This window comes from Petromyzon marinus, chromosome 11 (genome assembly GCF_048934315.1).
Source record: "Petromyzon marinus isolate PM22_M1 ecotype Great Lakes invasive population chromosome 11, UKy_Petmar_22M1.pri1.0, whole genome shotgun sequence".
Lineage (NCBI taxonomy): Eukaryota > Metazoa > Chordata > Hyperoartia > Petromyzontiformes > Petromyzontidae > Petromyzon > Petromyzon marinus.
In genome coordinates this window covers 11,311,270-11,337,458 of record NC_133677.1, presented here as the reverse complement: position 1 = coordinate 11,337,458, position 26,189 = coordinate 11,311,270, and the positions used below count along the sequence as shown (strand labels likewise).

Below are 26,189 nucleotides of genomic sequence, written 5' to 3'. Positions count from 1 at the left end.
CATTCAGATGAACACAATATTCGCAATTTAATACCTTGGTAAAACGTCAGCCACACGAAACATGGTATTGAGCGCATGAGATAAAAAAACGAGTATATTGTTATATAAATGAGCACATTTTGGGTATGTAGGAATGCACGTGCAAAGTACAAGCATTCTATAATTAACAATTTGCCTGATTTCACAAGAAGAACTCAAACATTATGGAGGTGCAACGTTATCGTGGTAGTTGAATGTTTTATATGGTTGTGATGGTATTTATATTTTAAGACGTATGTATGTTGAAATTCTTTCGCAACGTACATAGCCAACAGTGCTAATTAGAGGGACGTGGAAGGACAAAAATAAAATAAAAAACATCTGCTTCTAATTATCTGGGTTAAATTACTAATGTGATCTTGTGAACTGTGCACTTTTTTGTTTTGTAAATTTTAGTATCAACATAAGTAAGATAACGAGATTTTTTTTTATATATAATGAGATAAACTTTGGCATTCAGAAGCTGGCGGTGAAAGCACTGCAAAGGAAAGCACTGCAAACACCTTTCACACCAAAAAACACGAGCAACATATTTCAACATTTGTGGGATATTTTAAGTTTAAACTAAATTACTCATCAAGATATGCTGAGGCTGTAATCCTGTTACATTCATAAGAATGGAGTCATGCAACAGCGAAATTTCCTTTTTTTAACCGGCTAGACGAGAAACCGAACCGATGGACACGGCTTCCTACAGCCCTTCTCCGCCTCTGTCCACCCAGCAGGAAAAACGAGCACACCACAGTTCATTGATCGGCGTGCAGTGGTTTAAACATTGTGGGTCCTCACACACCTTCCAGGAGGTCTGGCAAGCACGGAAAGAATGGACCACTCTCACCAGAGCGGAGCTCTCTGTCTGTAGGTGATTGTCAACCTAGTTTAAAGGCTGATGGAAGGATCTCTTAATAGCTCTGTCCAGCAGAGGTTCTTCCACCAGCAGTGGAGTTGGCAAGCAATTGCATGGCTGCACCTTGCATCCCCCCTCCTTGGAACACTTTTTTGCAGCGATTTAAAGTTAACGTTCTGATGACCTCATTCGTGACATCAACCGACACTTCTTAAAGGGAGGTAAGGGGCCGTCCATAAATGACGTCACGCGATTTTGGACGAGTTTTGACCCCCCCATCCTCACACGGCGTCACAAAAAGTCAGACCCCCCCCCTCAAATATGACGTCACAAAGCTCTGCCCCCCCCCAAAAAAACATGCTTCAAATCGCTTTAAACTATTGTCATTGTAGAGCGTATTTAATGTGGTGCTGCACTCTGATGTTGTAGGAGAAAACATTTATTAAAAAATCCATTTAATTAAGTAGAACGTGTTGTCTATATTTATTTAAAGTTGCGCATTTTGATGTGACGTCACATTTCTCAAACCCCCCCCCCGCCTCGTCACACATCGTCACAAATGTCTGACCCCCCCCCCCCCCCAGGTGCGTGACGTCATTTATGGACGGTCCCTAAGAGGTAAAATAGAAAATTCCACACGAGGAAATAAGGTTAACGCCTTTTTTTAAATCTGCGTCTTGGAAAGCGGGAAATAAATACACAACTCTCATTCATTGCCATTAAAATGAAGGGTGTTTGTCATTTACAGACAAGACCAAGGAAGAGCTACGTTTTCACCACCTGTCTGTAGGTGGTTGCCAACCGAGTTTAAAGGCTGAAGTAATAAGCGTTACGAATTTAACAGAGTCGAAGGAGCATCTCAGCGCAGCCTATTTGTCCAACTTCTAAAATCCCTTATTCAAATCTCTATTCGTACAAGACCTTCGCTGTAAGAGAAAGAACTCAACACTAAAAATCGACGAGCGAGATTTGTCAAACTGTTCAAACAGACCACCGTGATTCGTTATAACGGCGCTTTTACAAAACAAAGCAAGAGCAGCAGCAGGATTAGAACACTCTTTATCGTTGATCTACAACAAAGAGTGCCGTACAGCACACTTTGCCTTCAAAAATTATGTAACCGTCCGCTGCACCGCTACCAAATTAGTCAGCAACGCGCTATAATGGCTCTGAACCACCCCGCCCCCCACCCCCCAAACGTAAAGTGAGACTGCAAAAGCAACAGGCTACCATGTGGAAGTAGTTTTGACGCCCCCACAGTCATGTTCTCACACACGGGCCCCCCCTATTCCCATCATCGGCCAAACGCCCCTGGGCCTGTACGCTTCAGCTGTCACTTCCTCCGCGATCCCCATGAACCGGGATAGCCGCCTCCGCACAGCGGTCTCGTCTCGACTGCCCTGCCCTCTCGACTGCCCTCCTACCCAAGGCACTCTGATCCCTAACGGTGGCCATTGGACTCCGTTTTTTTTTACGGAGATAAGGATTGTTGTATGTGCGAACAAAAAGCAGTTCTAAAGAAATTAATTTGGCTATAGCCAAAAGTCGCTGCGAGGGTGACTGTGTGAAGTTGTATGCTCCTGGACGAAACCAGCAAGGTATTGTGGTTCATTTGCGGCACAGGAACTTTTTACTGGTAGGAACCTCCTGGTTACACCACCAACCCACAGGGGATTATTGTGTCCGTCCGTCGTGCATCCAAAAACGGGAGGGGTGGGGCTGGGTGGAGAGGGGAAGGGCTGGGTGGGGAGGGGCTGGGTGGGGAGGGAGGGGCTGGGTGGGGAGGGGAGGGTGGGGAGGGGATGGGTGGGGAGGGAGGGGCTGGGTGGGGAGGGGAGGGTGGGGAGGGGCTGGGTGGGGAGGGAGGGGCTGGGTGGGGAGGGGAGGGTGGGGAGGGGCTGGGTGGGGAGGGTGGGGCTGGGTGGGGAGGGTGGGGGCTGGGTGTGGAGGGGCTGGTCACCCCGTGGTGCCCTTATAAAACGTTTAACCTACTCACGCCGGCTTGTGCCCGCCCTCACAGTCGGGCATATTTGTGGAATACACCACGTGGTGGTGCCGCCATTGTTGACCCTGGCCATTGACCGAGCAACCCAACGTTCCTACCAGCTCCCTCGGCAGGAATGTGTTGTGCAATGAGAGCGACCTAATGTATTCGTTCAGTAACTGGAAGCCAATGCAGCTCGGCGAGCAGCGGACAGACACAGTCCGATCTATCTAAATTACCTATACTGCAGTATGAGGTGATGGTACTTTAGTGCTTTTACATACTTTTATTGTACTTGCCGTGTTGTCTGTTTATATATTATTCTTAATCTTTAACGCTTAATATCTCCTCGCGTGACAATTCAAGATTTCATTTTAAAAAACAAGAGTCCAGGTCCCGCCCATTGCGGTCCTTTTCGTGTTTTTAACAAAATGTTACTAATTAATAAAAGTACATTTTACCACCCCTTATTTAAATCAATGGTCATGCCCACCTACAACGGCAAAAGCCTGGTCCAATCACAGCGGCTGTTGCTGTCCAGCCTATGACCAATGAAAGGCGCGCTTCTATCGCCGCTCGTTATGACGCCGGAGCGGCCGCTGTGCTGACCTCTTCATGCGAGAGCAACAATTACACAGAACAATAAGATAATAAAAAAAACAACACGCCTTTCAATGCACACACTTTTATTTGCACTCAAAAGTAAATAATGTATTATTTTGACCCCAGAATTAATCAAATTTTACATGTTCAATATTCGATGTTTAATTTTCTTTATTCAAGATACCCACTTTTATTGAGCACATAGAATTTCATTCATTCCGGGGTCAAAAACATGTATTTTCTACTTTTGTGTGCAAATAAAAGTGTGTGCATTAAAAGGGCTTGGTTTTTTTTACCCAATGTTTGTTTTAGTATTGCTGAAGCCTCTTAATGCTCATGTGTACAGAGGCCCATACTATTCTCTTTTCGTAACACCGGGCCAGGACAGGACGAATTCCACATTCCTACATTTGGAGTCAAAACCTTCAAAGGGCAACCACATATGACTTTTTCATGGTTATTTAAATTTTGAGAGCTCATGTGCTTTTTTTGTATATACAAAACAGATAATTTAGTGCATTCTTTTAGCCCACAATGCTTAATGTCGGGAAACATTGCATTGTGAATGTTTTGTGGCAAACCAAAAAAATGTAAATGTTGCTCTGCCCTGGTGTGTTATTTAAACTATTCACAAAAAACAGTGTTACAGACGAATCGCAGTGTTTATTAAACTCAGCCAAAGAGCACCATGAACCTGACCTTTAAGGAACACTTAATTATACCTACATCAACTTTCCTGCTTACCCTTCCCATACCTATGTCTGTAACAGTTTGTTTTCTTGCCTATAAGATGACAAAGAAGCAAAAAAAAAACCCTTTTGGAGAGATAAAATGAAAACACCGTTCGGATGGGAAAACTTTGTTTAATCTGCTCCGGATGGCACTCTGAATTCCCAACCTTCCGAATAACTCGCAAACACACTGTTTGGAATTTAAATACTGGTTGGGGGTTGACCCAGAAGATCATCTCTGGCAATGATAAGGAGCATAAATCATGACGCGTGAACTTTGGTCATCCTCACAGTGGCTTTCGGATAGTCAACGAACAAAGACGGTCACTGCATCGCGTGTTTTCAGACGCGCTTCTGCGGCTGTCCGGAACGCTCTTCCTTCTGACACCAGGAAGCCACTGGAGCTATGCACTTTTAAATCATCTAGATTTTAAACAAATTTCTTTAGAACTGCTATTTTGGTTTATTTTGTTGTCCTTCCCCCGTACCTCTGATTAGCATGGTTCGCGACGTATGCCGCGAAATAAGCTCGACATACATATGTACAAGCAGAGAAAAAGCCTGATATATAAAGCGGTTCAAGTTACGTCCCGCTAATACATTTTTAACATTAACTTCATGGGGAATTTTATATTGCTTGGCGTTAACATCGCTGAGGTGAGAGGTATAGTCGAGGTATTATTTTGAGCTCTGGCTCTGTGCCTCTCGAGTTTTCGATTGAATGTTGCATCCGATTCGTGAACTATACCCACGACACTTACAATTCGAGTAGGTTTACTCTCCAACAAACCGATGTGCTGAACCAGTAACTTATTGGCACGTTTTGATTACGTGATAAACCTTACTAATTGGGTGTGTCGGGTGGTGGCGGGTTTAACAACACATTTCGATTTACGCAATCTCAACCAAAAAAACCTCTTGTGAAAAATATTGGTCACGAAAGCCTACATGTTAAACTTAAACTGTATTGCCTTACAGGATGTGTACATATATATTGTCCAATGCCCCTGCCCATAGGAATGTGGAATTTTCACGTGGCTAAGGGCCACTGGGAAATGATCACTGCTTAATGCCTTTTGGAACATGGAGAAGACTGTGACTGACGTCATTTTCAACCACAAGCCTGCAACTGCTGTACCTTTCAAGAAAACACTAAAAACTAAATGTAGATGGTGAATCCATTTTATTTTTTCGGTGTCACTACAGGTCTTAACATAAACATACCATTTCATTTAGGGTTCGATCGCAGTTCAACCTCATTTCAGTTTCAATCTTACGACCTCTTTTAATCTCAAAGCGATTTCCATCTCTTTGACTCCATGGTGCACTGTTTGTGAGGTTATCGTTGACTTTATTTTGACGCATCTGCAGTGGCATGGAATTGGTCACTACGTAGCATAGCGCTGGTTGCTGACAGAGAAGGGGATCTGCAGTTGCAGCAGCCCTGTCCGACAGCAGGTCACGTGATAAACTAGAGAGAGGGATGTAGGGGAAAGGTTACAGAGGGGGCACGTGAGGGAAGCCCGGGAACCTGCTAGTAGGTTCTAGAAGGGGGGGCGTGGCCGGGCGCGGAGCGAGGAGGATAAAAGGGGACCCCGAGCGAAGGCTCGGGGCTGTTGCCTGGAGTGGGATCCCCTCGTCGTGCTGCTGGAGTCTTCGTCTGCTCGGTGCCGTCAGCCAGGCAGCTGTCCTGACTGGGGGCTGTCGTTACTCTGGGTGGACCGTGGAGGCGGTTAAAAAAATAGAGTGCCTCCTACTCTTAGTGTCTCGGAGTCAGTCACTACACATAGAAAACAGCTGCCTGTGCCTCACCTGGCCAATAGATTTGAACCAATGACCTTACAAATGCTGGTTGAGTGACCTGACAATTGCATAGATATATTCTCCTGAGCGACCCAGACATGAAAATAAAGGGGGAAAAAATGCAAATCATAGACTAAATATTGACAATTCAGAAGAGTAAACAGGCTTGTGCGGGATACATCGCTCAACACGGTGATGGCCGATGGACGAGACTGATGACGGAATGGCATCCAAAGGACAGATCTTATCACAACGCACACACGGAGCGATGAGATCAGTTCACACGCAGGAATGAGATGGATGGCAGCAGCACGGGACCATGGGGGAAGGTGACAGCGTGGGGGAGGCCTTCATCCAGCAGTGGATAGACAATGGCTGACGACGATGATGGTTGAGGATGGTGATGGTGAGGCATTACTTGACTGTAAACAGTCTCTGATGACATTTCTCGTGGATGTTACGTGAAGTTCTTCTTCACGTTACACTTAAGAGGTCGCAAAAGCCAATCTTAGACAGATCACATATCATACATTGAGCAATGCCTTTTACCATAAAGACACCAATGTTTACATTTCGTGAGGTCAGACTGCAAAGTGTAAACGTAAACATATTGTACTCACATGCAATGTTGCGAGGATAAATTGTTCGTAAAATTCCTCGCAATTGTACCAAATTTCCGTGCGGAACGGTTCTGTTTCGAGCGTTAAAGCCTCAAAATATAAAAGAAACACATCTTAAGCATTTGGCTTACTCTACGGAATCCATTTCCAGTCTAAACAAACACATCTGCCTCTGTCATGTGATAATGTTAAATGCATGATGGTTGGATGAACACGTGCACTGAAAAATCTGCTCTCTCACCATTCCTGCGTGATTAGCAACAGGGAGAGCAGCGAGTACAACTTCACAGAACTTTTGTCATCTTGATTACTGCGGATGGAATTAGGAGAGAACCAGGGTAAACAGAACTGGTGGAAACTAGTTTTGAGCTGGCTGCAAGATGCCTCGAGAGACTTGATCTCTCTCTCTCTCTCTGCCTTCCCACATGCTGAGTTGTTGGACTGAGAATCCCTTCCATGACCAGGCAGTTTCCTTGATGGCTTCCAGATGTTGTGATCAATGAGACATTGGCCTTGAATACAATGACTAAGCATGTTTTTACGGGGTGCTTTTATTTCATTTCTTTCCCTTTTCCATTGTTTGTTTTCGCCGCTGCCATGCCAACTTGAGCAAGCGTGTGGAAAATCGATGCGTGTGACAAAGGGTTCATCCGAGGGAAGAGGGCCAACCATGTGGTGTCTTGGAATGAAATCACATCCAAGCTGAATCCACTCTCTTTTCCTTTGCAAATTTCAAGCCATAACTGACCCACCACTGAATGTTAGCGTTTTAGAAATTATATCAATAGAAAAAACTGGGTTTGAGATTTGCTTTTAAGCTTCTTTGTGTAAAACCCTAACAGTTCTATTCATATTTTACTTTCATAACTTAAAACTCCTGTTTTCTGAAAATGTATGGATTTGAATCATTATAAGGTGAAAATTAAAGGTGTCCCTGAGCTCATATCAGTATTGGAGCTTAGCTCATTTTCATGAGTGGCCCTATAGCTCGTGGTTAAAATTCCACATTCCTATGCCGATGGTCAGTGTCCCCACACAAAACTACTGATGACCTCGCACAAAGTCTTACTCTTGCACATTTATTCAACGGGAAACAATTCATCGGCTAATTTTTTTAGCTATTTTGCCGTGACTGTTCCACCTGAGGACGGAAGCTTGTGTTGCCTCAGAAACGTCGTGATTTAATTTAGTTGATTTCATTTATTTTATTTTAACCTACGTGAATTTACCGAAAAAAAAAAACAAAGAGTACCGATCACACAGGCAATCGTAGTCACTTATTTAATAAAATAAAACATATGTTACGGAGACTCTTCCAAATGAGAAGCATTAAGCAGCTGCCTATTTCCATACTTACAAACACTGGACAGATATTCGTAATAAAGAGTATGTCATGCTGACTTAGTGGGGGGGGGGGGGGTTTCCACTGCACACTCTAATGCCACTTTTCTGCATGACTCACGCATGTTTTGTATAGCCACTGCCGAAAAGACACGATACACGTGGGTTGCGATGACCATCTCCCCCTGGGAACATGGAGTGGTAGCCTACCTTTGTGCACATGGCAATTGCTTCGCCTCCTCCCGAGGTCATTCCACATACAGCGTCTCACTCTTGTTACTGGTTCCGTACATCACAGGGTCACGCAGTATATATGGACGTATTGGCGGTACACAGGTGCAGCATAACACACTGGTTCTCATAAAATAGTCTAAAATCTAATTTAGAATAAGCAAATCTGTTTAGAAAGTATTTGATTGACCCTGTTGACAAGTTTGGTGCAATTCGAAGGTTTATTTAATCTGTTTAACACGTAGGCTTTCGCGACCAATATTATAATAAAGTTTTTGGGTTAGATCGCGTTATCTATAAATGTGTCGTAACCGTCCACCACCCGACACGGCCAATCAGCAAAAAAAGTGTCACGTTGACCAAAAGACAAATAGTTCGCTACTTTAGCCCACAACATTTACAATTTTTGAGTACGACGTTTCGCTGGTAATTACATCCAGCATCATCGGGCAATAATGAGACTTGCTAAAAATGGTCAATTTTAACCGCTGATTTGGGTCCATTGAATTGAGGAACCGTTCCGACCAAGTCTAGGGTACGAGGAGTCAAATCTGCCTTTGTAACATGGACCAGCCAATCGTCATCAGGTTGGATGCTATACGGGAACAAACTGTGAAGCTTCCTGTTCAGCTGCTCATTACAACAATTGTCTTCTGACTGCTTCGACATCACGAGAACTGATTTTGACGCACCACCCCGCAACATTTTCTGACTGGGGCTGCGAATTGCTGGAAAATATAATTACTGTGAATAATGTGCTTTTTTTAATACTGCGCACCACCGGTGTACCGCCAATACGTCCATATGCTCCATGTTACATAACGCAACTCAACGAAGCTGAATGCTGGACCCTTAGGACGAAATATAAAGAAAGATACCATGCAAACGGATATCAGATCATTACCGTTGAAATCCTTTTAGGTGACCCCTGACCTCTGTTCCCATCAACCCACCTATCCAAAAAAGGACTCTTGTCTGTTAAGTGTATGCTGCATCGTTATAGCCAACTGTTATGGCACTTTGAATTTGCAAAAGCTCACTATATTATACCTGTGAAACTACTGGACATCTGTGAAAAAGAGCTTTATAGCTCATCGGATTCCTCCAGTATAAATATTCTGATTCTGCTTACAACTGTCAAGTATGTACATGCAGCATAAAGAGCACATGTCAACCTATTGTGTATTGATACACTCGGTATGCATCTAGGGTGGCAGAGTGGTACAGTGGTAACACTCATGCCACACCGCAATAACTCCCTAGTTCGATTCCTGACTCGGGCGCCTTTCTGTGCAGCGTTTGTGCGCTCTTCTCCCTGTTCTGAATGCTTTTCCTCCGGGTTCTCTGGTCTCCTCCCATAACTCAACATAAAGATGTGCAATGTAACTGGCATTGGCCAAACATCCTGATGCTGATTAAAGACCTGCAAATTACTCAACTGGGATTACGCAAAGCGACATCGCCCCATCCTGTGAAAACTGGGCAGGATCCTCCTGGGACAAGAGTCTTGAGATTCAGTGAGGCTTTCCTGGGTAAACAAGTGTAATAATAATAATACATCTAGCAAGAAGGAATATTTTTGGCTTTGGAATATAGTTGCATGCACGTTAGGTTCGGAATTTCACGGCGGCGTAGGGTAAGCAACTTTACATTTCCACAACGAAACGTGGTAAGAAAGCATTACCTATATAATTAAGAATGGGAGGTTGTATGTATGTTGAACTTCTTTTGCACCATATGTAGCCAACCGTGCTATTCGGAGGTGCGCCCTACACCGTAGGGGGAAACGATCGGGATCAGCAGATTTCCGGGGAAAGGGGAGAGGGGGGGGGGATAATGTAACCAAAACAAAACCGAAATAAAACAAAATTGTCATGTTGTGGGCACGTGCAGGATGGAGGGGGTCCGTCTATTGAAACTGGTCGCTGGAATGATTACCCTGAGGTCGGCAATCAGGGGGAAGAGCTACATGTGGTAGGATATAGGGAGGGCAGCAGCAAGCGACAGTGGGGTGTTGTGGCATCAACAACATTGGCTGTGATGACCCCTTCACCTTGATCATACACCTACCAGTGGACTGAAAATGTCTTTACTCGCCTTACTGAAGCAGAAGTAATATAATTTGATGATTCTTTTTTTTTCTACTTCTAAGGGATGCATGGCTTAGCTGTGCCTTCCATGTCATTACAATAGTACTGCAATCAAGTATTCTAATAGCTGGGAATGGATTACTGACGTCAAATACATCAAATAAATGTATTTGTTTAAACGAATTCCAATTTATTTAACTTGCTGCATATTTCCCACAATGCCTTCTTTCGGGTTCTTAGTCGAAAAATTTAACATTCTCAGCAAGTAGAAACAACCTACTTTATATTTTGTTGAAGTTAAAACTGTAATGTAAGAAAAGTTTTACATGAAAAAAACGACTCAATACTCTGTCTATCAGGCTTTCCAGAATCCACTTAGCAATCCACAGCATGGCAACCCCATGCACATTTTTTAATTCCGAACATATTTCTATCAGGCCTGTCAGTTAACACATAGAGCTGCATTTGATAGCAAGCTGAATATCATTATTTTTACTTACTAAGTTTTCTAAAACAGCATAAACATAAACATAGATGGACTCGTCCATCTGAACAAACTGTCAAATCGCTCTCCGTGGTGCCAACGTTAAATATAACCGCCACTTTTTTTCAAATTTTCTTGTTGTGGTTTTCACACCTGATGATGATTGCTTGTGTTGCAGTCTAAACGTCGTGAGAATTTTATTGTTTTATATTTGTATTATTTTATTGTTTCCCTTCTACGTGACTTTACCGAAAGAACCAAGAATATTTAGCATAAACATATTTTAACTACCATTCCACGTTAGCCTAAAAGGGGCCCTACAGTTTATCTGCAGTTCAAATCACTTATGTAAGCCTCTGGGATTTCCTTGGTAAGCTGCAGATTGCAATGACTCTCTGACCAGGAGGGGAACAACACATCTATGTCTCCCACGCCTGGCCAGTACATAATACCACTTTTGGAGAGGTTATGCTATGGAGAGAGAGGCCTTTTCCAAGAAATGTGGAATTCCCACAAATGGTTTTGAATCAGTAATGTAAATGGGTGCTGCAGAAACTCGTTCTTTTGACTTTGAAAACGTATATATTTTTTTACGTTTCTCATTAACATTCGTACAATCTACAGCTGGGAATGTATGTTTATCATGTATTTATATGTATGCCGGGCCTCCTTAAAACGAGATGTATTTCAAAATGTGATGAGTGGGGAGAGACTGGGTGTGGCCACCAGATGGTAACATGGTCATGTATATTTAAAAAAAATTGTTGAAAGGAAACAAAAAAAACTATTTGGATTTAATGCCAGTTTAAACAATGGAGATGCTCACTGCTGTGAACCGGGGGGTTTCCATCACCTTACGCTGGACTTCAATGTTCAAAGGCAGAGGAACGATCGTGGGACAAAAAGGTTACTACTACTACACTTTTAGAGACGTTCCAAAAAGAATCGCAGTCCATCAAGTCTTTTTGATGGAATCGGTGCATATATTACCCGGTCTGATATACGCTTCGGAGACATGCACACCGACAATGAAAGTGGCACAAAAGCCGAAAATGACACAACTATGCGTGGTGTCGAGGTGCACGCTTGGAACTACAATGAGACACGGATTCGAGAACATATTCATATTTTGGACAATTTAGACCTTTAAATTTTTTTACAAATAGTGGGCTTGGTGAAGACTTCACTAGAAGGGTTGATCGCCTTTGATCGAGAATAACGGCCAAGTGGCAGCCAAAGGAGGAAAGGAGTACGAGGGTAGGGACACGGCGGAGAGATGACATCGGCTCGTACGGAGGTGCTCGGTGGATCGTTACATTGCAGGATAATGGGAGATGGCGATGGCTTTGGGAGGCCTTCATCCAGCATTGGATAGATCATGGTTGATGAATCCAACAAAGACGTTCAACACCAGGTTCGTTCTTCCATATTTTCATTATGGGCAGCCATAATGAAAAAGTGCGTTTCTTTATATTATGGAATCTTTGATCGATAATATTTAACATGTGAATAAACTTAACGTGGGTTTTATCTTAACCTAAATGGTGTTCACCCATCCTTAAATAACAGTGATTTTCACGAGTAACAGCTCATTTGACAGTTCTTGGCTGAATGAATACTACTACTTTGCGAGACCAGAAAATTATATCCTAAAATTAACCTTAAATACAAATTATGGATTTTTTGTAAGTAAAAAGGTAGTGTAATGGCGCCGGCTGGTGGACAGCAGCGGCAACTGTGGTGGACAGACAGCACACACCCGGTGAAGGCGTGCACGGTGTGTGGGCAGAGAGGAGGAACTAAGGGCAAGGGTCATGGAGGACCCCGTCTGGAGGCCACTGGAACCTGCTAGCAGGTTCGAGAAGGGTGGTGCGGTCAGGGCAGAGCCAGGGCCGCGCTGGGAGCATAAAAGGAGCCGAGAGCGGGGAGCTCGAGGCTGCCGGTTCTGGGAATGGACTCGTCTCGTCGTCGCTGTCATCCCGTCGCCGTCATCACCAAACATCTCCGCTAGATATTGCGCTACGAAGGACAGTAGTTGGCTATCTCAGTCAGCGCCGTCAGTGTTAAGACAGCTAGTGTTATGTACAGGCTAGGTTGAGCTACTGTGGAGAGTGTGCAGATGAGACCGTCAAAGTTGTTAATAAGTATGCACACTTTGTATGTAAGACGTACGCACAGGCATCTCTGGCAGGGACTGTAACCGTGCAGAAACACAATATTTCAACATTTACGTCAATATTTTTTTCCGTGTCCCCACCCTGTTCCAAAGACAACACACTTGTATCACATTTGGGATGAGGCAAATGTTTACGATGGTAAATGAGCACTTCAAAAGCTCACTGGGCACCAAGACTAGCTAATTTTTTTTACAACCGACATCTTTGCCATGCTGGCCACATTTTTCTAAGATCCAGAGCGAACATGACAAAATAAGAAATATTTTTAACGTTTAAAACATTAGAAACCTGGTCTCCATTGGGGTTTCCACAACAGTTTGAAGTACAAGCAGATTAAGATATGTTTAGACAAAGCTTCAATAGTGTGCTGTTTGTTGTTGGCCGCTGAGCACTGTAGGCCTTTAGGCCTACAGTGCTCAACCACGGTTTTGTTAAGTGGATATAACACCAGGGCACCCCACCGCTGAATTATCTCAGTTTTTCAAGGACGCACTGTGTGTAGGCGTAAATAATCCAGCTGGTTGATGCAGTTATAAAGAGGTGACTCAACTCAGCCATCAGACCCATGAGGGTCAATAAAATAAATTCCACTTGATGGTTCTTGCTACGGATAGACCGGTCCCCTTCCATAGAGACATGGCATTTTAAACACCGGCTCAGGCCTGATAACAAAGCTACACACTTCCCAGAGTTATTGTTATCATAACTGCTATAAGTTGATGTAGATGGATGTATTCTCTGTGAGCGTCAATTGGTATAATGAGCATAACATCGCTCAGAAGCTTCTCACTGCATTACCGGTTTGTGGAAGCAATATCAAAGCAGATGAGGATTATCGGCACGCTCAACTACTTGATGCCAGACCTGGGTCACTCTCTACCGTCTCCTTGCTGGTAATAAGAAAGCCAAGTTATAAGAACACCAAACTGAATGCTACCCACAATTTGCAGTTGATTATATCTTCAAACGTGCCAGTAAATCCATCACAGGCAGATCAGGCGTACGCAAGCCTAAATGCACATTTAAGCATACACTATTGAAGACATTCATAGTCTAATTTTTTTTATCAAAACAATTTAATGTTGGTTCCCATAATTGGTAAAGTGGCATGTTTTTCTCATCTTGGGGGCGGCTGTTTTTAGGTCCTGCGTGGGATTTGCTAAACGAGATCCCTATCTTGCATTGGCCAAAGCATACCCTCGTGCCACATTGGACTCTGCAAGCATTTATTTGCACAGAAAATACTGCAGGAAGAAACACCCGGGGTTAATATACTTAATGGTTAACCTTTATAGCAGCAACTGGCACATGGAAACAATTAAGTGGGCGTTTTATTATTATTGCTATTTATTATGTGCCATGCAGCCAAAGCTTACAGAGATGATCCGGTTAAGGCATCTATATCCATTCAGGGTGTGATGGACAACGTTTGAGATTTACACGTGCTCGAGAATTACGCCCTGCACCTGCAACATGTCATCGTTCTTAACGGGGTACTGCTTTACCGCTGTGGTATTTTTAGTTGTCGGATCTTAAGGCGGCGCAGTGACAAGCTTACCAACTCTCAGCCTGTGGGCCACACTTGCCGCGCGAATCGCATCTGGGAGAAACGTGACCTGAAACGACCGTTTTGATTTTCTCTTTGCATTTTCCTTGCACGTTGTTCATTTTCGCCCCCCCCCCCCCACCACCTGCCACACAGACTGTCGATGTGTTCAAATAAAATTGTCTGAAATTCTCAAATGAACAGCGCGGCGGTGCTCATCCCTGATAGTACCTTTGAGCCAAAAGGAGGACATTCCGCTTTTACGTGCACGAGGCTTAGTCTCGCCACGGGATAACTGCTGTTGGGGGTGGCCTGACTGGGATTTGAACGTACACTTTATTGATTGTATTCCCTACCAATAGTGACCCTCAGCAAGACATAAAATGGTATACATGTAAGCAACAATAAGAATGATATCAGAACTTTTTAATGGATGCATGTTTTTTTTTTAAATAAAACTTCAGTTGCACTAACCTAATGTCAGCATTATGAATTTTGAAGTCTCCACATTTGTGTAGATTGTTATGTGATAGTATTGTTTTTTTTTAATGATGTAGTTTAGTGAAAGAGATTCAACGTACATATATACGTACGATTTAAGAAAGGCAGTGTCTCCCTGCTCAAACGAACACGGGATGGTCATCATCTCCACATATGAATGCGTTTGGCTACGTACGGTGCGAAATAAGTTCAACATACATACATACAAGCCTCACGTTACACCGATAAACAAGAAGAGACACACACATGGATCACAGAATAAATTAAAATCAGAGACATAATATTACATGTAAGGAAAATTAAGCAGGCTTCGGACAGGGCACATGAGAAGGAATGATGGCCGATGGATGAGACTGGTGATGGAATTGCAACCAAAGAAGAGAAAATGTTGGATTGAGGCATCAAAGGACACAATGGGTAGGCCTTCATCTAGAAGTTGGTAGACCATGGCTGCAGTAACTCCACACGTATGCGATGTATTCTAATTGTCACATTTGAATAAGGCCAACTGTTGATTTAGAATTTAGCCACAAGATTTTAACTGTGTTATTTTATGGGCAATTTATAAACCAGACAAATAATTTCTTTGCAGAACAAAAACACGAATATGTTTATTAAACTATTTGTTTTCATACAGCTGACAAATTCCCCAATGGTGACATTGAATTTATTTATTTAAACAAATAAAGTTCAACCAAAAAAATCATTTCCATTAGACTGCCATTTAAATTCAGCAGTTACATCATGTGCGTAGGCTGGGAGAAAATAAATCAGATGCTCTCTTAGGTAAAATTCTATTTAGTCTACATGGCATCATGGGAAAACTCATGCAACACTCTTCAAGCTGACAAGAGTACATGTGCAGAACAACCGGATGTGGCCAGTATATATATAAAAAAACATTTAATACAAAACGTTTTAAATATATTGATGAAGATAAATTGAGACAATATTTAACATTTCCCAGCAGTAAGGGACCAATGAAAGTGTTTAAATAGTACACGAGTTGCTCACAATCGGAAGGATTTGGATTGAAATCTTGTTTGGTGGTCCTCAACAACCCATCACCCCTCAAGGATCGATAAAATAAGTTTCCAGTAGTTGCATTAGGTAGCGATTCGCCGCTGACATTTAACTGTGGAATCTCCCCCACTGGATCAGGACGGCCAAGGGAGAAGAATACCACCTCAATGTACAGTGAGGGAAAAAAGTATTTGATCCCCTGCTAATTTTGTACATTTGCCCACTGACAAAGAAATGATCAGTCTATAATTTTAATGGTAGGTTTATTTGAACAGTGATAGACAGAATAACAAAAAAATCCAGAAAAACGCATGTCAAAATTTTTATAAATTGATTTGCATTTTAATGAGGGAAATAAGTATTTGACCCTCTCTCAATCAGAAAAATTTCTGGCTCCCAGGTGTCTTTTATACAGGTAACGAGCTGAGATTAGGAGTACACTCTTAAAGGGAGTGCTCCTAATCTCAGCTTGTTACCTGTATAAAAGACACCTGTCCACATAAGCAATCAATCAGATTCCAAACTCTCCACCATGGCCAAGACCAAAGAGCTCTCTAAGAATGTCAGGGACAAGATTGTAGATCTACACAAGGCTCAAATGGGCTACAAGACCATTGCCAAGTAGCTTGGTGAGAAGGTGACAACAGTTGGTGCGATTTTTCGCAAATGGAAGAAACACAAAAGAACTGTCAATCTTCCTCGGCCTGGGGCTCCATGCAAGATCTCACCTCGTGGAGTTGCAATGATCATGAGAACGGTGAGGAATCAGTCCAGAACTACACGGGAGGATCTTGTCAATGATCTCAAGGCAGCTGGGACCATAATCACCAAGAAAACAATTGGTAACACACTGCGCCGTGAAGGACTGAAATCCTGCAGCGCCCGCAAGGTCCCCCTGCTCAAGAAAGCACATATACATGCCCGTCTGAAGTTTGCCAATGAACATCTGAATGATTCAGAGGACAACTGGGTGAAAGTGTTGTGGTCAGATGAGACCAAAATGGAGCTCTTTGGCATCAACTCAACTTGCCATGTTTGGAGGAGGAGGAATGCTGCCTATGACCCCAAGAACACCATCCCCACCGTCAAACATGGAGGTGGAAACATTATGCTTTGGGGGTGTTTTTCTGCTAAGGGGACAGGACAACTTCACCGCATCAAAGGGACGATGGACGGGGCCATGTACCGTCAAATCTTGGGTGAGAACCTCCTTCCCTCAGCCAGGGCATTGAAAATGGGTCGTGGATGGGTATTCCAGCATGACAATGACCCAAAGCACACGGCCAAGGCAACAAAGGAGTGGCTCAAGAAGAAGCACATTAAGGTCCTGGAGTGGCCTAGCCAGTCTCCAGACCTTAATCCCATAGAAAATCTGTGGAGGGAGCTGAAGGTTCGAGTTGCCAAACGTCAGCCTCGAAACCTTAATGACTTGGAGAAGATCTGCAAAGAGGAGTGGGACAAAATCCCTCCTGAGATGTGTGCACACCTGGTGGCCAACTACAAGAAACGTCTGACCTCTGTGATTGCCAACAAGGGTTTTGTCACCAAGTACTAAGTCATGTTTTGCAGAGCGGTCAAATACTTATTTCCCTCATTAAAATGGAAATCAATTTATAACATTTTTGACATGCGTTTTTCTGGATTTTGTTGTTGTTATTCTGTCTCTCACTGTTCAAATAAACCTACCATTAAAATTATAGACTGATCGTTTCTTTGTCAGCGGGCAAACGTACAAAATCAGCAGGGGATCAAATACTTTTTTCCCTCACTGTACACCATTTGAGCCGACGGACACTACCGCGTTGACTTGAATAGTTTCACCTAACCACCGCAGCGCTTGCAGAGTGCGCTAGAACTCTCCACGGCAGCGCAATTCGTGTCCACCTCCTCTCTGCACCAAGGAGCAGGACTGCCGCCGCCGGATGTCATTTCTCCATGGGGGCAGCCCCACCGTCTGGAACGCAATCATCCCGCTGCTACACATTCGCATCTGCAGCAGCATTCAATATACACCGACTTTTAAGTGACACTTCAAGCCCCACCCCTTTCACCTGGCTTGCAAGCTCCACTGAGCTTGGCACCAACGCCTCAGAGTTACGGTGATTTATGTCTGTGGAATATTGTGCTCGTTACAAATAGCATAATAAGTGTGTGTCTCGCTCGGGGTGTGTCTTTGTGTGTGTCTCTCTCTCTGCATGTGTGTCTGCCTATGCTGTTCCCGTGTCTGTGTTTTATCATTAATTCTTACCTGATGATGGTTGCTTGTGTTGCAACCGAAACGTCGTATTCTTTTATTATTTGATTTTATTTTCTACGTGACTTTACCCAAAGAACCAAACAGTGAATTATTATTACACTTCAATCTATGCCTGTGGGTTTTAGAAACAATATTATCACTCCTGAAAAATATCAGGGCACCTGATCCTTTTCTAAGGAGGTCCTACAGACACTTTGCAATGATTAGCTTAAAATCAACTTCTGATGGTGTCATGACACATGATCGCGAATACACACTTGCCACAAATGAACCACAATGCCTTGCTGATCTCTTAAAAGAGCATAAACCATCATAGAAACTCCGTTAATAATAAAGGTTTTTGGGTTAGATCGCGTTTATTTATAAATGTGTAGTAACCCTCCAATCAGCAAAAAAAGTGTCACGTTGACAAAAGACAAATAATTCACTACTTTAGCCCACCGGTGTGTTGAAGAGTGAGTCCACATTTACAGTTTGAGTACGACGTTTCGCTGGTAATTCTGGCGAATTGCCCGATGATGCTGGATGTATTTACCAGCGAAACGTCGTACTCAAACTGTAAATGTGGATTCACTCTTCAACACACCGGTGGGCTAAAGTAGTGAACTATTTGTCTGTTGTCAACGTGACACTTTTTTTTGCTGATTGGCCGTGTCGGGTGGTGGAGGGTTACTACACATTTATAAATAAACGCGATCTAACCCAAAAACCTTTATTATGAATAATATTGGTCGCGAAAGCCTACGTGTTAAATAGAAACTCCGGTCATCCTCGCAGCAGCTTTTGACTAGCCATCGAACAAAAGACGGTCACCATATCGCACGCTTTCGGATGTTCTTTTGCGGCTGTGTGGAACACTCTTCCTTCCGACATTAGGAAGCCACTGTAGCTATGCACTTTCAAATCGAGATCGAAAACGAATAAAAAAAAATGCTTATTGTGTTTAGTTTGTTGTCATTCCGCTGCATCCTCGATGAGCTACGTACGGTTCAACATACGTAAATATATACAGGTGGCCTATAACAAAATCATTGTAGTGGCGGCAGGCCTGTGGAAGCGGGTAGGCCAAGGGAGTAGTTCAGGGGGATGGGCAGCAGAGGCGGTCAGTCACCATTAAACAGACTCAAAGAGACAGCAAACACAGAGAGAGAGAGACATAGAGACAGACACAGAGAAACAAAGAGAAAAACAGAGACAAGGAGATAGATACATTGGCATGGAGAGCAACAGACATGGAGAGAGATAGAAGCAGACAAGGACATGCTCGCCACGCCATCGATAAGAATGCCACAGCGCAGCGTGAATACTTTTTTATTTTACAGCTTTTGGGGGGGGGGGGGGGGGGCGTGGAGTGGACAGTGCTGGGGGCAACTGACCATGTATGTACGTATGTTGAACTTCTTCCGCACCGTACATAGCCAACCGTGCTAATCGGAGGTGCGGGGGAAGGACAACAAACTAAATAAAAAACAGTTTTAACAAGATGAGTTTTCAATCTAGATTTAAAATTGCATAGCTCCAGTGGCTTCCTCGTATCGGAAGAGCGGTCCAGACGGCCGCAGAAGTGCACCTCAAAGCGCACCTGAAAGCGCGCGATGCGTTCACCGCCTTTGTTCGATGGGGAGCCAAAAGCCGCTGCTGCAAGGATGGCTGGAGTTTGTGGTTCGTTTGTGGCATGCACTGTGTGCAATGAGCATGACCTTGTCATGAATTCGTTTGGCGACCGGAACCAACGCAGCGCAGCGGGCACCCTGACGGACATGGTCGGATCAAGCTTAAGCACAGGCTCTGTTGCTGACACTCATATTGAAATGACTCAAATTCAAATGAACGTTCAAAGAAGTTAAAAGCAAAATCAAGATCAGATCAAAACCATCATTTCAGTATAAATACTGGAAAACAAGAACTACGTTTCATTATGGGTTCCGCTATGACTGCGGCAAGATGTTGCAATAAAACACAGGGTCCTGCCTGACCAGACCCTTTCCTGATGTTCTTTACATGGATTGAGCTGGCTGGGTAGCTGGGGGTTGAAGGCCCATACGTCAGAACATTGAGCCAACACCCACTAACATTCTGAGTTTGAACATTTCAGCGACCTGAGATTAACTCCAGTCACTGACTGCAACAACAACAAAACATGTGACAAATCAGTCACCTTAAAGCATCTCCCTACTCCAATGTGCAGTGCAAGGGTTATCCACTTCATGAGAGACACTGCACCAGTCACCGACACGCTCCGGAAACAGACATTAGTACCCAGCACTCTGGGAACTTAGCTAAGGCATTAAATGTTGCATGTACATTAAATTAATTTGATATATACTTTTAGGCGTTGGGGCTCCCCTCCCCGTTCCCCCCTCCGCTCGGGGTGGGGGCCGGGGATCGAGCCCCCACCCACGTGACCTCCCTGTGGCCATCTTTCTTTGTGTTCAAATTCCCTGCTCAGTGAAACGGGAACTTTTTTTTTACATGAGCTTAGCTACAAGCCAGCGAGTGGTTAACAATCCATGACTAATCAGAACCTTCTAATTGTGAGTCAATCGCTTTATCCATGATGCTACTACCTAGCCAGATGATATAAATGAGACATTTCACTTAATTTAATCGAGTGCATCAAGGATACAATTAATGAATAGATATATCACATGAGTGATATGTGGCATAACGCTCTTTGCATATCTTTAAGGATTGCCGTATCATTCCTATTATTATGGCAAGAGCCAGTCCTTGATAGCATAATCTTCCCTCGTGCAACTCAGGGGTATGTTGCCTTTAAAAATCGACAAGGACCATTCTTTATCTCAAGACTTGAGTATAATAACACATTTTGTATGTGACGAGTGAAATACGCCCTATACAAGAAAAGCATGGAGGTCCCATCCATTTGGGCAGTGCTGGGGCAGTGCCCAACTCAAAACGATTGCGAATTCAACTCCTGCTCCGAAAAGAGCAGTGTCTGCCATATAAATATGGAATTTGGCTCAGTACCACCAACTAAGATGAGCACAACCCAGACACCAGAGGTCAGCTGTCAGTACATTAATAGCCGCATCGTTAGCCGAAAGGATAATTACATTGTAATTGAAATTAATTACGAATCGCACAAATTACAATTGCAATTAACCCTGGGTCTGGCACAACCCAATAAACTAATTTGCACATGGGAAGAGACATCAACTGTAATATAGGCCAGTGGAAAATAAAAATCCCCCGTTAAAGCACTTCACAAACGTGCCTGTAAATCCAAGCCGCTGTCTGAATAATCAACACCTTAAAAATCAAGTTAGAGGCCAATGTGAAAAGTACTCATTGGTTGCTCGGGGGAGATTTCTAAATAAGAACTGCAGCGATGTCATGAATGGGATAAATAGACGATGAAATTGGGAATGACGTTATAATACCAGACACAAAAAATTAAGTACCACTTAATTGTCAATAATAATAACACATTTCGATCTAAAGCTTTCGTGACTGCAGGGATTCATATTCTTGGTTCTTTCGGTAAAGTCACGTAGAAGGGAAATAATAAAATAATACAAATAAAACAATAAAATTATCACAGCAAGAAAATTTTCTTGCTGTGGTTTTCACACCTGATGATGACTGCTTGTGTTGCAATCAAAACGTCGCGATAATTTTATAGTTTTATTTGTATTATTTTATTATTTCCCTTCTACGTGACTTTACCGAAAGAACCAAGAATATAAAAAGAATACACTTAATATGATTAGGCACTTGCACCTCTTGTAATTAAACTGAGTATAAAAACATGTTGACGTCGATCAGATATTTACAAACTAGTAAGTTAAAATAAAAAGTTCTGAATCGCCTATTAAGATATCATCTAATAAGTCTATTGCAACCCATGCGTAACAGTTAAAAATTTGCACGTTTTTTTGTTGTTGTTGGAAATATGCAGGCAAAAAGATTTTACCCAAAAGCGGCGAATACAACTTTCACCTGGATAATTTCTTACACCATGCACAGAAAGAGAGAGAAAGACACACACAGAGAGAGTCGGGAATAACAGCTGACATAGGCAGGCAGGCAGGATGGAAAACTCAGTCAGTTAAGACTTTAACTGGTTAGCGACTGTGCATTTCTCTCCGATCTCTACTCCAGTACTACAGTGACCCGTGCGCTGCCGCGGGGTCAACTTTCTGCCCCGCCCCCTCTCTCCCCCCACCTCCTCTCTCCCCCCTACTGCCGAGGCCTACTATATAACCTCGTGCCAGGGCAGATCTCTCGCCTACTTCAACAGTTTTCTCTTGCTGTGGTTGTCCCACCTGATGACGATTGCTTGTGTTGCGATCGAAACGTCGTGATCTATTACTTTTCTACCTACGTGACTTTACCGAAAGAACCAAAGAGTATGCATACCTACGGTATAGGTAACGGTGCAGCCCTGCAATTACCTACTCACAATATTGCCGGCAGAAGAAACTCCAATAGGGGAGGGGGGTCTAGAGAGCGCCTCTCGAGGGTACCTTGGCCTACTCTTCCACATTGACCAGGCATTTTGAAAGAAGTGGGAAAACCCACACTTTACTCCACCACGTGCAACCTGCCAGTCAGTTATCTGTGGTGTACCCGCCTATTTACACTGCTGGGTGGACAAAGGCGGTGGAGATTTAAGAAACTTGTACCATTGTTTCAACTGCCGTGCTGGGAGGTCGAACTGGCGACCTCTGGACTGCAAAGAAGGTGTGCGAACCGTTACACCATGGCGGAATACAGTACTCCCTCGTTATTCACAAACTTGCGATCTGCGATTTTGGCTCTTCGCGAATCGCACCTGGAACTCTACACAACCACATCGAGAGAAAGCGATGAGAGGCAAAGTGATGAGAGATAAAAGTGATGAGAGATAAAGTGATGAGAGATAAAGTGATGAGAGATACAGTGACGAGAGAGAAAGTGATGAGAGATAAAGTGATGAGAGATAAAGTGATGAGAGAGAAAGTGATGAGAGATAAAAGTGATGAGAGATAAAGTGATGAGAGATAAAGTGATGAGAGATACAGTGACGAGAGATAAAGTGACGAGAGATAAAGTGATGAGAGATACAGTGATGAGAGATAAAGTGATGAGAGATACAGTGATGAGAGATGAAGTGATGAGAGATAAAGTGATGAGAGATAAAGTGATGAGAGATAAAGTGATGAGATATACAGTGATGAGAGATAAAGTGATGAGAGAAAGTGATGAGAGATAAAATTATGAGAGATAAAGTGATGAGATATACAGTGATGAGAGATACAGTGATGAGAGATAAAGTGATGAAAGATAAAGTGATGAGAGATAAAGTGATGAGAGATACAGTGATGAGAGATAAAGTGATGAGAGATAAAGTGATGAGAGATACAGTGATGAGAGATGAAGTGATGAGAGAAAAAGTGATGAGAGATAAAGTGATGAGAGAGAATGTGATGTGAGAAAGGAATGTGACACAGTGATGAGAGAGAGAGTCCTTCTTCGAAGCTTTAGAAGCCTCTGCAGATGTTGCAGCGTACGATTGGGGAGGCCTTCATCAGCAGTGGATTGACCATGGCTGACGACGATGTTTGTTGGAAGGCAATGTGGTTGCTCTATGGAGAGACTGCTCCCACAAAGGGACTGTCGAAGTTTTGCCACCGTTTCAGGGCTGCCAATTTGGGATGAGCACCACCCCAATTGACGATCTGATGGAACTATGACGACCAGATGTTATTGCTGTAATAAACTTGCAGATTCAAACAGAGTGATATAAAGATAAATGCAACTGGTGGTGGAATTCCAGGTGGGATATCCAGCATAATAACACTTGAGGCTTGAACCTTTAAACATCTTCTTCCATCTAAAGTTGTCTCAGGATAACGACTCAATAATTTAACTGCCTCGGCTGATAGGTCAGGAAGATTGAGCGGCATGGAAGTAATGTTTAGTTGAGGTATTGTAGCTTCATGAGGAGAAAGAGCTCAGTTGACTTCTCTTGCAGGCAAATACTGCTTTAATTGCAGGCAATTGTCAGAGCAAACTTGACTGATAGATTACGATACCGAGTGGCTATATCACCATTAAGAAGATAACACGAGAAATTTACCAAGATAACGTCATGAAAGCATTACCGAGATAAAAACAACCCTGCTACTTAGAGTGGCATAACGTTCCACTTGCGTGTGATTGTGGATGCATGACATAAGCGGTGCGACTGGGCTGTAAAGAATGCGAGTTTCTGAAATCACAATGAAGACAGACACTCTGTAAGCGGTTGCAGTGACCACACATAATGCATGCGAAAGGCTTATGAATCACCGACAGACTTCCATGCGGGAAGCAGCTAAAACTACATGCTTGCATGTAACCATCAAGGAAAGGAGTATGTAGGCATGCATGCATGTTATTTCGCACCGTATGTGGACAACCTGTGCAAATTGGAGGTGCATGTGGGGTGCATAGTTTCCCGAAGAAATATTTGAGTGAATTGAGTTTAGAACTCGCACTCTCCACTTGACAGCATTCAACCCCTTTAAAGTGAATTACATTGAGCACATTAGCAAGTAAAAAAAAACAGATCAGAACTTAAATTTTACTTAAGAAAATCACAAATGTAGAAATGTTAAGCTACATCAGGCAAAGAGGAGCCGGGGCAGAGTGCGTGACTCAAAATTAAATCTCAGTTGGTAACCAACCCAGCCTATCATCTCATCTAGGGATGCTAAAGCAAGCACAGGTTTGTGATAATTAAAAAGTTGTTGCATCAATGGGGAGAGACACTTTTACTGAAATTGGCATATAATGAGCAATGTTTAATCTCTAAATACCGAAAGCGAAATTATCACGGCAACATTTAATGCCATGGACAGTTGTGCCCCGAGGACCACATGTTTTTCTCAAAATAAACCACTCAAAAATGCCATTAAAATCGTACTTAATTAATTAGAAGCCTTTTACAAATAATAGTTTTAGAATAATTTAAGCCTCCCCCCCAAAAAAAACCACTCGTAAGCAAGACAAGGCGATACACAGCGCACATGTGCAACGGGCAGGGGGAATTTATAACCTAAAGAGGTCACGATTATATCTCTCACACACCCATCTTCCGCCCAGCCGGCTGCATGGTTTCCGATGACTCACGCATCACGGGGAGAGTTGCAGGCGGGGGCGAGATCACTGGGAAGCTGGAGGAGGACGGGGGGGGGGCATCTGAACAAGGGGTCTGAGCCCTGCAGTGTAGCCACTCCCAAAACCAGACGGGTGGGTGGGTGAGTGGGTGGGCGGATCCAACCCTCAGTCGCACAAACCATAAACTCGGGTTCTGGGTAAATCCGGCCAACTGTAAACGCGGGGCCTTTAGGATCGGCCCACGTAAAGGTGTGGCCTGGCCGCACCAGAGACCAGCAGCGAGATCAAAAGAGAGAAAGAAAAAAAAACGGTTTCACGAGTTCACTTTCTCGGCCACGTCACCGTCATTGTGGAGGAGGAGGGGGGGGGGGGCGTTTGAAAATCTCAAGGCAAACTTCCCCGTCTACATTCATATGCGAGTCAAGTGCCCCAACCACAAAATGTGGTTTTTCTTTCACCAAAAGGTCAGATCACAAGTTTAGACGTTCATAGTTTTGAACAGCCGGCGAACCAGTGCAGATTTTGTTTTAGGCAATCACGGGACAGGAAGAGAGCCCAGCGTCATTTATTTTGCCACTTAAAGCAGGCAAATATTGCACTATAAATAACGTCTTCTGATTGGCAATAAGTCTTAGGCAAAATATATTTTAGAACTCTTACGATATGCATTCATTCGGCATGTCGCTGTGGTTTGCATGCTTTCCTCACAAAAGGAAGCTTGCAAGTTAATATTTGTTGTAGACTTAGCCCGTCATCCCTTTGAGTTTATTCAAACAAGTGCTCCACTTTTTCAGATATAAAAAGT

The 26,189-nt window shown here is 43.4% G+C and overlaps 1 protein-coding gene across 1 annotated transcript in view; it reads right to left on the bottom strand.

Moving 5' to 3' along the window:
- BIN3 (bridging integrator 3) overlaps positions 1 to 26,189 on the bottom strand; it is a 168,088-nt gene that overhangs the window by 40,344 nt on the left and 101,555 nt on the right. The gene's annotated exons all lie outside the window — the stretch shown is intronic.